This window comes from Nerophis lumbriciformis, linkage group LG19, assembly GCF_033978685.3.
Source record: "Nerophis lumbriciformis linkage group LG19, RoL_Nlum_v2.1, whole genome shotgun sequence".
Taxonomy (NCBI): domain Eukaryota; kingdom Metazoa; phylum Chordata; class Actinopteri; order Syngnathiformes; family Syngnathidae; genus Nerophis; species Nerophis lumbriciformis.
In genome coordinates this window covers 2,779,262-2,791,624 of record NC_084566.2, presented here as the reverse complement: position 1 = coordinate 2,791,624, position 12,363 = coordinate 2,779,262, and the positions used below count along the sequence as shown (strand labels likewise).

At 41.0% G+C, this 12,363-nt stretch overlaps 1 protein-coding gene across 6 annotated transcripts in view; it reads left to right on the top strand.

Moving 5' to 3' along the window:
- kcnab1b (potassium voltage-gated channel subfamily A regulatory beta subunit 1b) overlaps window positions 1–12,363 on the top strand; it is a 159,317-nt gene that overhangs the window by 102,270 nt on the left and 44,684 nt on the right. The window lies entirely within an intron of this gene.

The following is a 12,363-nucleotide window of genomic DNA, read 5'->3' as shown; positions in this document are numbered from 1 at the left end:
CAGATGCCCGAACCACCTCATCTGGCTCCTCTCGATGCGGAGGAGCAGCGGCTTTACTTTGAGCTCCCCCCGGATGACAGAGCTTCTCACCCTATCTCTAAGGGAGAGCCCCGCCACCCGGCGGAGGAAACTCATTTCGGCCGCTTGTACCCGTGATCTTGTCCTTTCGGTCATAACCCAAAGCTCATGACCATAGGTGAGGATGGGAACGTAGATCGACCGGTAAATTGAGAGCTTTGCCTTCCGGCTCAGCTCCTTCTTCACCACAACGGATCGATACAGCGTCCGCATTACTGAAGACGCCGCACCGATCCGCCTGTCGATCTCACGATCCACTCTTCCCTCACTCGTGAACAAGACTCCGAGGTACTTGAACTCCTCCACTTGGGGCAAGATCTCCTCCCCAACCCAGAGATGGCACTCCACCCTTTTCCGGGCGAGAACCATGGACTCGGACTTGGAGGTGCTGATTCTCATCCCAGTCGCTTCACACTCAGCTGCGAACCGATCCAGTGAGAGCTGAAGATCCTGGTCAGATGAAGCCATCAGGACCAAATCATCTGCAAAAAGCAGAGACCTAATCCTGCAGCCACCAAACCGGATCCCCTCAACGCCTTGACTGCGCCTAGAAATTCTGTCCATAAAAGTTATGAACAGAATCGGTGACAAAGGGCAGCCTTGGCGGAGTCCAACCCTCACCGGAAACGTGTCCGACTTACTGCCGGCAATGCGAACCAAGCTCTGACACTGATCATACAGGGAGCGGACCGCCACAATCAGACAGTCCGAAACCCCATACTCTCTGAGCACTCCCCACAGGACTTCCCGAGGGACACGGTCGAATGCCTTCTCCAAGTCCACAAAGCACATGTAGACTGGTTGGGCAAACTCCCATGCACCCTCAAGGACCCTGCCGAGAGTATAGAGCTGGTCCACAGTTCCACGACCAGGACGAAAACCACACTGTTCCTCCTGAATCCGAGGTTCGACTATCCGGCGTAGCCTCCTCTCCAGTACACCTGAAGGCTAATAGTTAATAGCTAATAGTGAGGCTAATAGTTAAATACATTACGGCAATCTTAAATCTCACTACAAACCCCAAAACCAGTGAAGTTGTCACGTTGTGTAAATGGTAAATAAAAACAGAATACAATGATTTGCAAATTCTTTTCAACCTATATTCAATTGAATACTATACTTACCATTCGAAAACGTTATATTTTGCAAATATTAGCTCATTTGGAATTTGATGCCTGCGACATGTTTCAAGAAAGCTGGCACAAGTGGCAAAAAAGACTGAGAAAGAACATCCCACAGTTGAACAGGCTAATTGGGAACAGGTGGGTGCCATGATTGGGTATAAAAGCAGCTTCTGTCAAGACTTGGTCCTTGGGGTTGGTTTTTCCGGAAGGCAACGGAAAGTTGGCTCGGGCGAGACGGGAATGTGAGTACATCATTTTATTTAATATTATCAAAAAAAGAACAAACGAAAAGCGCGCACAATGGCGGAGGTAAAAAACTTGGCTAATGAAAACAAAACTTGCACATAGGCAGAAACTGTGAACAATGAAACAAAAACTTACTTGGCATGGGACTGTGAACATGGCATTATGCATAGTGACGATGAAGAGTGATCAAAAAGAGTGATGTTGCCAGAAAGACAGCCTGGCAACTCGAAGCTTAAATAATAGTGACATGATTAGTGAAAACAGGTGCGTGACTCAAAACGTTAAACAGGTGCGTGACGTGACAGGTGAAAACTAATGGTTGCTATGGTGACAAAACAGGAGAGTGAAACCAGGAACTAAAAAGCGTCCAAAAAACAAACAGCACATGGCCAAACAAAAACATGATCAACACAGACATGACAGCTTCCATGAAATGCTCAGTCATTCACAAACAAGGATGAGGCGAGGGTCACCACTTTGTCAACAAATGCGTGAGCAAATTGTTGAACAGTTTAAGAGCAACATTTCTCAACCAGCTATTGCAAGGAATTTAAGGATTTCACCATCTACGGTCTGTAATATCATCAAAAGGTTCTGAGAATCTGGAGAAATCACTGCACGTAAGCAGCGATTCCCGTGACCTTCAATCCCTCAGGTGGAACTGCATCAAAAAGCGACATTAGTGTGTAAAGGATATCACCACATGGGCTCAGGAACACTTCAGAAAACTACTGTCAGTAACTACAGTTGGTCGCTACATCTGTAAGTGCAAGTTAAAACTCTCCTATGCAAAGCAAAAGCCATCTATCAACAACACCCAAACACCATCGGCTTCGCTAAGATGGACTGATGCAAAGTGTAAAAGTGTTCTGTGGTCTGAAGAGTCCACATGTCAAATTGTTTTTGGAAACTGGACGTCGTGTCCTCTGGACCAAAGAGGAAAAGAACCATCCGGACTGTTCTAGGCGCAAAGTTCAAACGCCAGCATCTGTGATGGTATGGGGGTGTATTAGTGCCCAAGGCATGGGTAACTTACACATCTGTGAAGGCGCCATTAATGCTGAAAGCTACATACAGGCTTTGGAGCAACATATGTTGCCATCCAAGCAACGTTATCATGGACGCCCCTGCTTATTTCAGCAAGACAATGCCAAGCCACGTGTTACAACAGCGTCAATTAAATGCACTACAAAGACAAGATATTTGATGTTCAAACTTATAAAATTAATTTTATTTTTGCAAATAATAATTAACTTAGAATTTCATGGCTGCAACACGTGCCAAAGTAGTTGGGAAAGGGCATGTTCACCACTGTGTTTGTTACATGGCCTTTCCTTTTAACAACACTCAGTAAACGTTTGGGAACTGAGGAGACACATTTTTTAAGCTTCTCAGGTGGAATTATTTCCCATTCTTGCTTGATGTACAGCTTAAGTTGTTCAACAGTCCGCAGGTCTCCGTTGTGGTATTTTAGGCTTCATAATGCGCCACACATTTTCAATGGGAGACAGGTCTGGACTACAGGCAGGCCAGTCTAGTACTCGCACTCTTTTACTATGAAGCCACGTTGATGTAACACGTGACTTGGCATTGTCTCGCTGAAATAAGCAGGGGCGTCCATGGTAACGTTGCTTGGATGGCAACATATGTTGCTCCAAAACCTGTATGTACCTTTCAGCATTAATGGCGCCTTCACAGATGTGTAAGTTACCCATGTCTTGGGCACTAATACACCCCCATACCATCATAGATTCTTGCTTTTCAACTTTGCGCCTATAACAATCCGGATGGTTCTTTTCCTCTTTGGTCCGGAGGACACGACGTCCACAGTTTCCAAAAACAATTTGAAATGTGGACTCGTCAGACCACAGAACACTTTTCGACTTTGCATCAGTCCATCTTAGATGAGCTCAGGCCCAGCAAAGCCGACGCCGTTTCTGGGTGTTGTTGATAAACGGTTTTCGCCTTGCGTAGGAGAGTTTTAACTTGCACTTACAGATGTAGCGACCAACTGTAGTTACTGACAGTGGGTTTCTGAAGTGTTCCTGAGCCCATGTGGTGATATCCTTTACACACTGATGTCGCTTGTTGATGCAGTACAGCCTGAGGGATCGAAGGTCACGGGCTTAGCTGCTTACGTGCAGTGATTTCTCCAGATTCTCTGAACCCTTTGATGATATTACAGACCGTAGATGGTGACATCCCTAAATTCTCTGCAATAGCTGGTTGAGAAAGGTTTTTCTTAAACTGTTCAACAATTTGCTCAAGCATTTGTTGACAAAGTGGTGACCCTCGCCCCATCCTTGTTTGTGAATGACTGAGCATTTCATGGAATCTACTTTTATATCCAATCATGGCACCCACCTGTTCCCAATTTGCCTGTTCACCTGTGGGATGTTCCAAATAAGTGTTTGATGAACATTCCTCAACTTTATCAGTATTTATTGCCACCTTTCTCAACTTCTTTGACACGTGTTGCTGGCATCAAATTCTAAAGTTAATGATTATTTGCACAAAAAAAAAAATGTTTATCAGTTTGAACATCAAATATGTTGTCTTTGTAGCATATTCAACTGAATATGGGTTGAAAATGATTTGCAAATCATTGTATTCCGTTTATATTTACATCTAACACAATTTCCCAACTCATATGGAAACGGGGTTTGTATGTCAAGTATGCGGCAAAAGCGTTGCTACAAAAAGTAGCTGCACTACTAATTTGTAGCATCATTTCAAAAGTCACCCGCTAGAGAATGAAGAGTGCTTGAAACTCCGCATGTCAACATTTCCGGCTGGTGCCACACCAACAAAATGCCGAATCAACCAGCACTGACCCAAATGAGCCAGCCGTCTTCCATTTCCACATCAACAAAAAATAGTAAAAAAACAGAAGGAGATAACGTCCGCAGTAACCTACCACATAGCGAAGGACATACACAATTTGATTTCCTTATTATGCAGCTCATTTTTATTTTACAGTTTTTGAAATATCTTGTGTGACATCATGCACAAAAGTGCACTTTATTTGTTTTAAACTATTGCAGTGGCATTCTGTACAAAAAGTGCACTTTAATTTAGTGTTGTTTTGATTTGTCATCTTAGCGACATCATGCACAAAAGTGCACTAATAGCTTTCTGTTTGGAAATGACATGAATGTTTGTGCCACTGCTTAAAGGCTTACTGAAATGCGATTTTCTTATTCAAACGGGGATAGCAGGTCCATTCTATGTGTCATACTTGATCATTTCGCGATATTGCCATATTTTTGCTGAAAGAATTTAGTAGAGAACATCGACGATAAAGTTCGCAACTTTTGGTCGCCGATAAAAAAGCCTTGCCTGTACAGGAAGTAGCAGACGATATGCGCGTGACGTCACAGGTTGTGGAGCTCCTCACATCTGCACATTGTTTACAATCATGGCCACCAGCAGCGAGAGCGATTCGGACCGAGAAAGCGACGATTTCCCCATTAATTTGAGCGAGGATGAAAGATTCGTGGATGAGGAAAGTGAGAGTGCAGGACTAGAGGGCAGTGGGAGCAATTCAGATAGGGAAGATGCTGTGAGAGGCGGGTGGAACCTGATATTCAGCTGGGAATGACTAAAACAGTAAATAAACACAAGACATATATATACTCTATTAGCCACAACACAACCAGGCTTATATTTAATATGCCACAAATGAATCCCGCATACCAAACACCTCCCCCCTCCCGTCCATATAACCCGCCAATACAACTCAAACACCTGCACAGCACACTCAATCCCGCAGCCCAAAGTACCGTTCACCTCCCCAAAGTTCATACAGCACATATATTTCCCCAAAGTCCCCAAAGTTACGTACGTGACATGCACATAGCGGCACGCACGTACGGGCAAGCGATCAAATGTTTGGAAGCCGCAGCTGCATGCGTACTCACGGTACCGCGTCTGCGCATCCAACTCAAAGTCCTCCTGGTAAGAGTCTCTGTTGTCCCAGTTCTCCACAGGCCAATGGTAAAGCTTGACTGTCATCTTCCGAGAATGTAAACAATGAAACACCGGCTGTGTTTGTGTTGCTGCAGTCGGCCGCAATACACCGCTTCCCACTTACAGCTTTCTTCTTTGCTGTCTCCATTGTTCATTGAACAAATTGCAAAAGATTCACCAACACACATGTCCAGAATACTGTGGGATTTTGCGATGAAAACAGACGACTTAATAGCTGGCCACCATGCTGTCCCAAAATGTCCTCTACAATCCGTGACGTCACGTGCCGGCGTCATCATACCGAGACGTTTTCAGCAGGATATTTCGCGCAAAATTTAAAATTGCACTTTAGTAAGCTAACCCGGCCGTATTGGCATGTGTTGCATTGTTAAGATTTCATCATTGATATATAAACTATCAGACTGCGTGGTCGGTAGTAGTGGGTTTCAGTAGGCCTTTAATAACTGTTGAATAAATACAGTTTTGATAAATTGACTTAGTTGGGATTTCCATCTCTGCATGAAAGTTTAAAATGAGCATATATCAATGCGGTATGAACAAGAATGTTTTAGTATAGACACATAGAATCATCATACTGGTGGGATTGTATGCATCAATTTGTTAATTCAAGGCTAAGGCAAAATATTGAGATATATATCGTGTATCGTGACATGGCCTAAAATATTGAGGTATTAATAAAAGGTCATATCGCCCAGCCCTAGTTGCAAGTATTTTTTTCTTTGGTTTTATAGAGAAACACAGATTTCTCTCCATATCCCTGATAATTATGCAAGGCCTTGCAACTTTCTACAACTTCCCAACACATTTTGTCCAGTCATTGTCATCTTTGTGTTTGCTAACATAATATGACCACACATTACAGTGCGTGACACTTACAAAGTATACTTCATCGTTACAGTTATAAAATCACAACGCGGTCGATGCAATAAAAACACACACAAACAAAAGCCACAGAAAAATCCAATCGTGTGTTGAGTTCATCCCTAAGGACCTTATACTGAAGTTGAAGATGGGCATTATAATCCAGACGTTAAACTAGAATATATATAAAGGTTTATTTGAAATAGGGACAGATACCGAAACATATCTGAACTGTTTCAGATATGTTTCTGTATCTGTCATAGTGTTTGTAGCCAAAGCTAATTTACAACACTTGTCCTTAACAACAACAACAACACAGATCTAACATCTTTAAAATAGGAAAATAAAAAGAATGAGGCAAAGAGGAGTCGATAATAATGATAATAGTAATATTACAGACAAAGTGCACACTAGATAAAAGCCAATAATAATAATAATAACACAGACAAAGTGCAAACTAGATAAGAACCAATTAGTAAAAGTGAGTAAAATCTAAACATGGGAACACGATTGTTGCTCAACTAGCCACAATTTTGTTTGTTTTTTTGAAAGTGACAAGTGCAGATATGTTTTTCAAAGTGTCAGGTAGAGAGTTCCATAGTTGTGCTCCTTTTATTGAAAAGGCAGTTTGGGCAAAAGATGTTCTACGGAACAGTTGGCTTTTGACGTTGCTCGGGTGGTAGATCTGGTACCACTTTGCAGTCTTGTATCTGCCTTGCAGAGCAATTGGGGAGCAAAGTTATTCAAGCATTTAAAAAACAGTTTGACTGTGTGTAACAAAATAAAATTGGTAAAACTTATAATATTGTATTTTAAGTTATATATTTATACATCACATTATGTCATTGGAGAGAGAAGTCAGATGCTTGTAGTTGGCAATTAAAGTTCCTAGCCCAATATTTATGTGTGTTACAGCCACATTCCAACTGATGCCAGCTATCAAACAACACACTCGGGGATTCCGCTCGTAGTTTCTGTCACTTTCATCCAAGCATTAATGAGTCTTCAACTTTGTGCAGCTCCGACTTCCTCAGTCTTTGTGCATGCGCTCACCGTTTTGTGAAAAGGGGAAAGTTTGAGATGCTGCTGTGAATGCTAATTATGTGACTGAGAGCTGAGTCACTGCAAGAGGTGCAATGCGCTGCAAGTTTTTAGGAGGCAGGAATGATTGCGACCAAAGATGTGCAAAACAAATAATTGTGAATGAGGCCATAAATCTTCTAAAAAGAGAAAGTAACGGTAAAAAGCGTTGTGTAGCTTTTGACTCTTGAGCTAATTTCCCTCTTGGGTTGCAGGGAGAACATAAGCCAAATAGCCAATCACACTAAAACGTGTGGGTTGTCCTGAACAAAGTAGTCTTTGTTTTGCATAGGTAGAGTAAAGTATAGGTGTACAGCTCTGGTAATGGGTACATTCGCACCCACCTGCACAAATGTACTTCAAAATGTAACAATCAAAATAAATATTACTTTTTTTTGGTTTACTAGGGCATGCATATATCATATGCATTAATTTGACCATTTAAAATCAACGATATTAAAAAGGAGATGCTTGGAAATAGCATAAAAATGCCCCAAAAACTTGGAAAAACGCGATTCATAGCGTTACTTTTTGGTGTAACCATCATGAGCGTTCTGTTCAGGTATATTTCGATAAATCTTTATATTTATGTATTACTACATTTAAATAGGTATTGATCAATCTTTAAGCTGTGTGTATTTGATTTCAGTTTGCTTTTGATATCTTATTTAGAATTGCAGTTGAAACTTTTACAACCTTGTGTTGCGCTCATGATGACGTAACCAAACTAGATTTCATTTAATGATCTTATTTTGAATATTTACAGTATGTGACGTATGTAAGAAGGTGCGCTTGCTGTCTGAGAAGGAGACACAGGAAAGAGTGGGAAGAGCCTGTAGTGTAATGCCAGCAGCTAAAAGCTACTGCGTGAGAACGTACGCTCCGATATCACGATATAGTCATTTTCTATATCGCACAGAGACAAACCCGCGATATATCGCGAATATCGATATATCGTCCAGCCCTAGCTCGCTAGTTAGCAAAGTTAATCATCGAGCTAGCCTACTTGTCCCTTGCGTTCACTCTGCGAGCCACAACATTGCTTTGCTGCTAATCATATTTGGATGATTACAATCCGAACACTGTTAGTTCCGAACCAGTTGTACAAAACCCAAGACCAGTGAAGATGGTAAATAAAAACAGAATACAATGATTTGCAAATCCTTTTTAACGTATATTCAATTAAATAGACTGCAAAGACAAGATATTCAATGTTCCAACTAAGAAACTTTTTTTTTTTTTTTAATAATCATTAACTTAGAATTTAATGGCAGCAACACATTGCAAAAAAGTTGTCGCAAGAGCATTTTTACCACTGTGTTACATGGCCTTTCCTTTTAACAACACTCAGTAAACGTTTGGGAACTGAGGAGACACATTTTCGAAGTGGAATTATTTCCCATTCTTGCTTGATGTACAGCTTAAGTTGTTCAACAGTCCGGGGTCTCCGTTGTGGTATTTTAGGCTTCTTAATGCGCCACACATTTTCAATGGGAGACAGGTCTGGACTACAGGCAGGCCAGTCTAGTACCCGCACTCTTTTACTATGAAGCCACGCTGTTGTAACACGTGGCTTGGCATTGTCTTGCTGAAATAAGCAGGGGCGTCCATGATGAGGTTGCTTGGATGGCAACATATGTTGCTCCAAAACCTGCATGTACCTTTCAGCATTAATGGTGCCTTCACAGATGTGTAATTTGTCATGATCCGTGGTCCGGATCATGTTTTTGTTATTTTCTGTTAGCTTTGGACTCTTAGTGCCTGTTTGTGACATCTCTGAGTTTGGTTTGGTTACCATCAACGTTCCCTCTAAGGTGCGCGCCTGCGCAATTGCGCACCGCTCACGCGTCCTCTGCGCACAGCAAATTAATGCAGCGCAGGAAATCAAAAATCCCATCTGAACTTTAAACAAAATAAACACATTACAATTTATTCTGTATGATTTTGCAATGCAACTCTGTGAGTGACAGGTGACAACAAGAGTGGCCCCAATGAATAAAACAATCTTTGTCAACACAGTTCAATTATCGTCTGTCAAGACACCTTACGGACAGGAATTCCATCAATCACTTTATTGAGCAAAACTGTTTGTAACCACACCAAAAACATGAGTAAAAAAAACTTTTATATAAAAACTGTTCGTTTTCTGCCATACAAACCAGGCTTGAACCAACGTTATAATCCGTCGTTTCAACAGAAGTCGCTCGCTCTGTCACCTGCACCAACACACGCACTCACGGGACTTGTGTTTAAGGCCACACAAAAAGTCGGACAACCCCAACGCCACACAATGTGTAAGAGCCAGGTTGTAACACTCTGACTCCACAATCAGATGTGTGCTTATTTTACTGCCATTTATTAAGAATGTTAATCTAAGGATATTATTCATGAAATATTGTCACTAGATTTCATAAATGCTAATAAAAAGATGTATTTTACAGACAGAAAGTTACAGAAACTAAATGTAATCTCTGAAAGGGGTAACATTTCTTTTAAAGGCAGGACCCGCAGCCAGACATACAATACTAGCACATAGGTCATGAAAAACATGTTTTTTTTATTATTGTCATTGTAAGAGGTCAAAAGCACTTACAGTATATCAGAAAATCATTCTAATAAAACATTTAAATTGTTATGATGTCAGGTTTGGGACAGGTGTGACGCTGGTGTGGCCACAGTGTGCACGTCTGATGTTGCTCACATTTGCTCCACTGAATGCTCAGGGAGTTTGTGCGTTTGCTCACACACATGAAAAATTAGAGGGAACATTGGTTACCATGGTTACTTATTATTTCCACCTGGCTGTGATTAGTGTTCGCCCGCTCACCTGCTTCGCGAGCACTAATCAGAGGCATTATTTAAGCCTGCCTTTGCCAGTCAGTCGGCCTGGCGTCATTGTTCGAATTATAGCCGTGTCCACGTAAGTCGGGTTTATTTCATGCCACAGTTTCGTGTTTGTTCCAAGCCATAGTTTATGCTGTTTGTTTCATGCCACAGTTTCGTGTTTGTTCCACGCCATAGTTTATGTTTGTTTACCTCATGCCCTGCCAAGATTTCTTGAGAAGATTAAAATCATCCCCTACCTCACGCTGTCGTCCGGAGTTGTCCGTTCTGCATTCCCGGGAGAACGACCCCGCAGTGAGCCGCAAAACCCCCTTGTGACATAATTTACCCATGTCTTGGGCACTAATACACCCCCATACCATCACAGATGCTGGCTTTTCAACTTTGCGCCTATAACAGTCCGGATGGTTCTTTTCCTCTTTGGTCTGGAGGACACAACATCCACAGTTTCAGAAAACTATTTGAAATGTGGACTCGTCAGACCACAGAACACTTTTCCACTTTGCATCAGTCCATCCTAGATGAGCTCGGGCCCAGTGAGGCCGGCAGTGTTTCTGGGTGTTGTTGATGATTGGCTTTCGCTTTGCATAGTAGAGTTTTAACTTGCACTTACATATGTAGCAAAGAGCTGTATTTACTGACAGTAGTTTTCTGACGTGTTCCTGAGCCCATGTGGTGATATCCTTTACACACTGATGCCGCTTTTTGATACAGTACCGCCTGAGGGATCGAAGGTCTGTAATATAATCGCTTACGTGCAGTGATTTCTTCAGATTCTCTGAACCTTTTGATGATATTACGGACCGTAGATTGTGAACTCCCTAAATTACTTGTAATAGCTTATTGAGAAATGTTGTTCTTAAACTGTTTGGCAATTTGCTCAAGCATTTGTTGACAAAGTGGTGACCCTCGCCCCATCCTTGTTTTTGAATGACTGAGCATTTCATGAAAGCTGCTTTTATACCCAATCATGGCACTCACCTGTTCCCAATTAGCTTGTTCACCTGTGGGATGTTCAAAATAAGTGTTTCATGAGCATTCCTCAACTTTCTCAGTCTTTTTTGCCACTTGTGCCAGCTTTTTTGAAACATGTTGCAAGCATCAAATTCCAAATGAGCTAATATTTGCAAAAAATAACAAATTTTTCCAGTTCGAACATTAAATATCTTGTCTTTGCAGTCTATTCAATTGAATATAAGTTGAAAAGGATTTGCAAATCATTGCATTCTGTTTTTATTTACCATTTACACAACGTGACAAGTTTACTGGTTTGGGGTTTTGTAGTTCTAGAGCATTTACTAGTAGCCCGTGAGACAGATATACTAAGTGTAATTGTAATAAATAAAAACACAGTGAGTCTTTACAATATGATGACATAACAACTGCATTGCACCTTGCACATGCACACATATGTTTAAGACCTAAAAAGCAAGTGTTTATAAAATACTTCCCTGCTGTGAGATGTTGTACCATGATGTTGCTGGTGCACATTTTGTTGTGCGCTAATAAAAATGCTAATGGAAATAATTTTTTTCACATCTTTTATACAAATTACATACCGATAAGAGTGCCGATGAATACCAGTATGGATAAGGAATATCGACATTGGTATCAGTATTGATAAAATTGTAACAATATACATCCCTAGAAAATGACTATAGTTTAGTGTCAAGTAGGGTTGTCCCGATACCAGTATTTTAGTACCGGTACCAAAATGTATTTTGATACTTACCGATACTTTTCTAAATAAACATACTAGACAACTTGTCTTTTAGTAGTAAGTAAACAAACAAAGGCTCCTAATTAGTCTGCTGACGTATGCAGTAACATATTGTGTCATTTATCATTCTATTATTTTGTCAACATTATTAAGGACAAGTGGTAGAAAATGAATTATTAATCTACTTGTTCATTAATGTTAATATCTGTTTATTTTCTGTTTTAACATGTTCTATCTCCACTTCTGTTAAAATGTAATAATCACTTGTTCTTCTGTTGTTTGGATACTTTACATTAGTTTTGGATGATACATTTGGGTATCAATCCGATACCAAGTAGTTACAGGATCATACATTGGTCATAATTTAAGTCCTCATGCGTCCAGGGACGTATTTCCTGAGTTTATTAACATAATATAAAT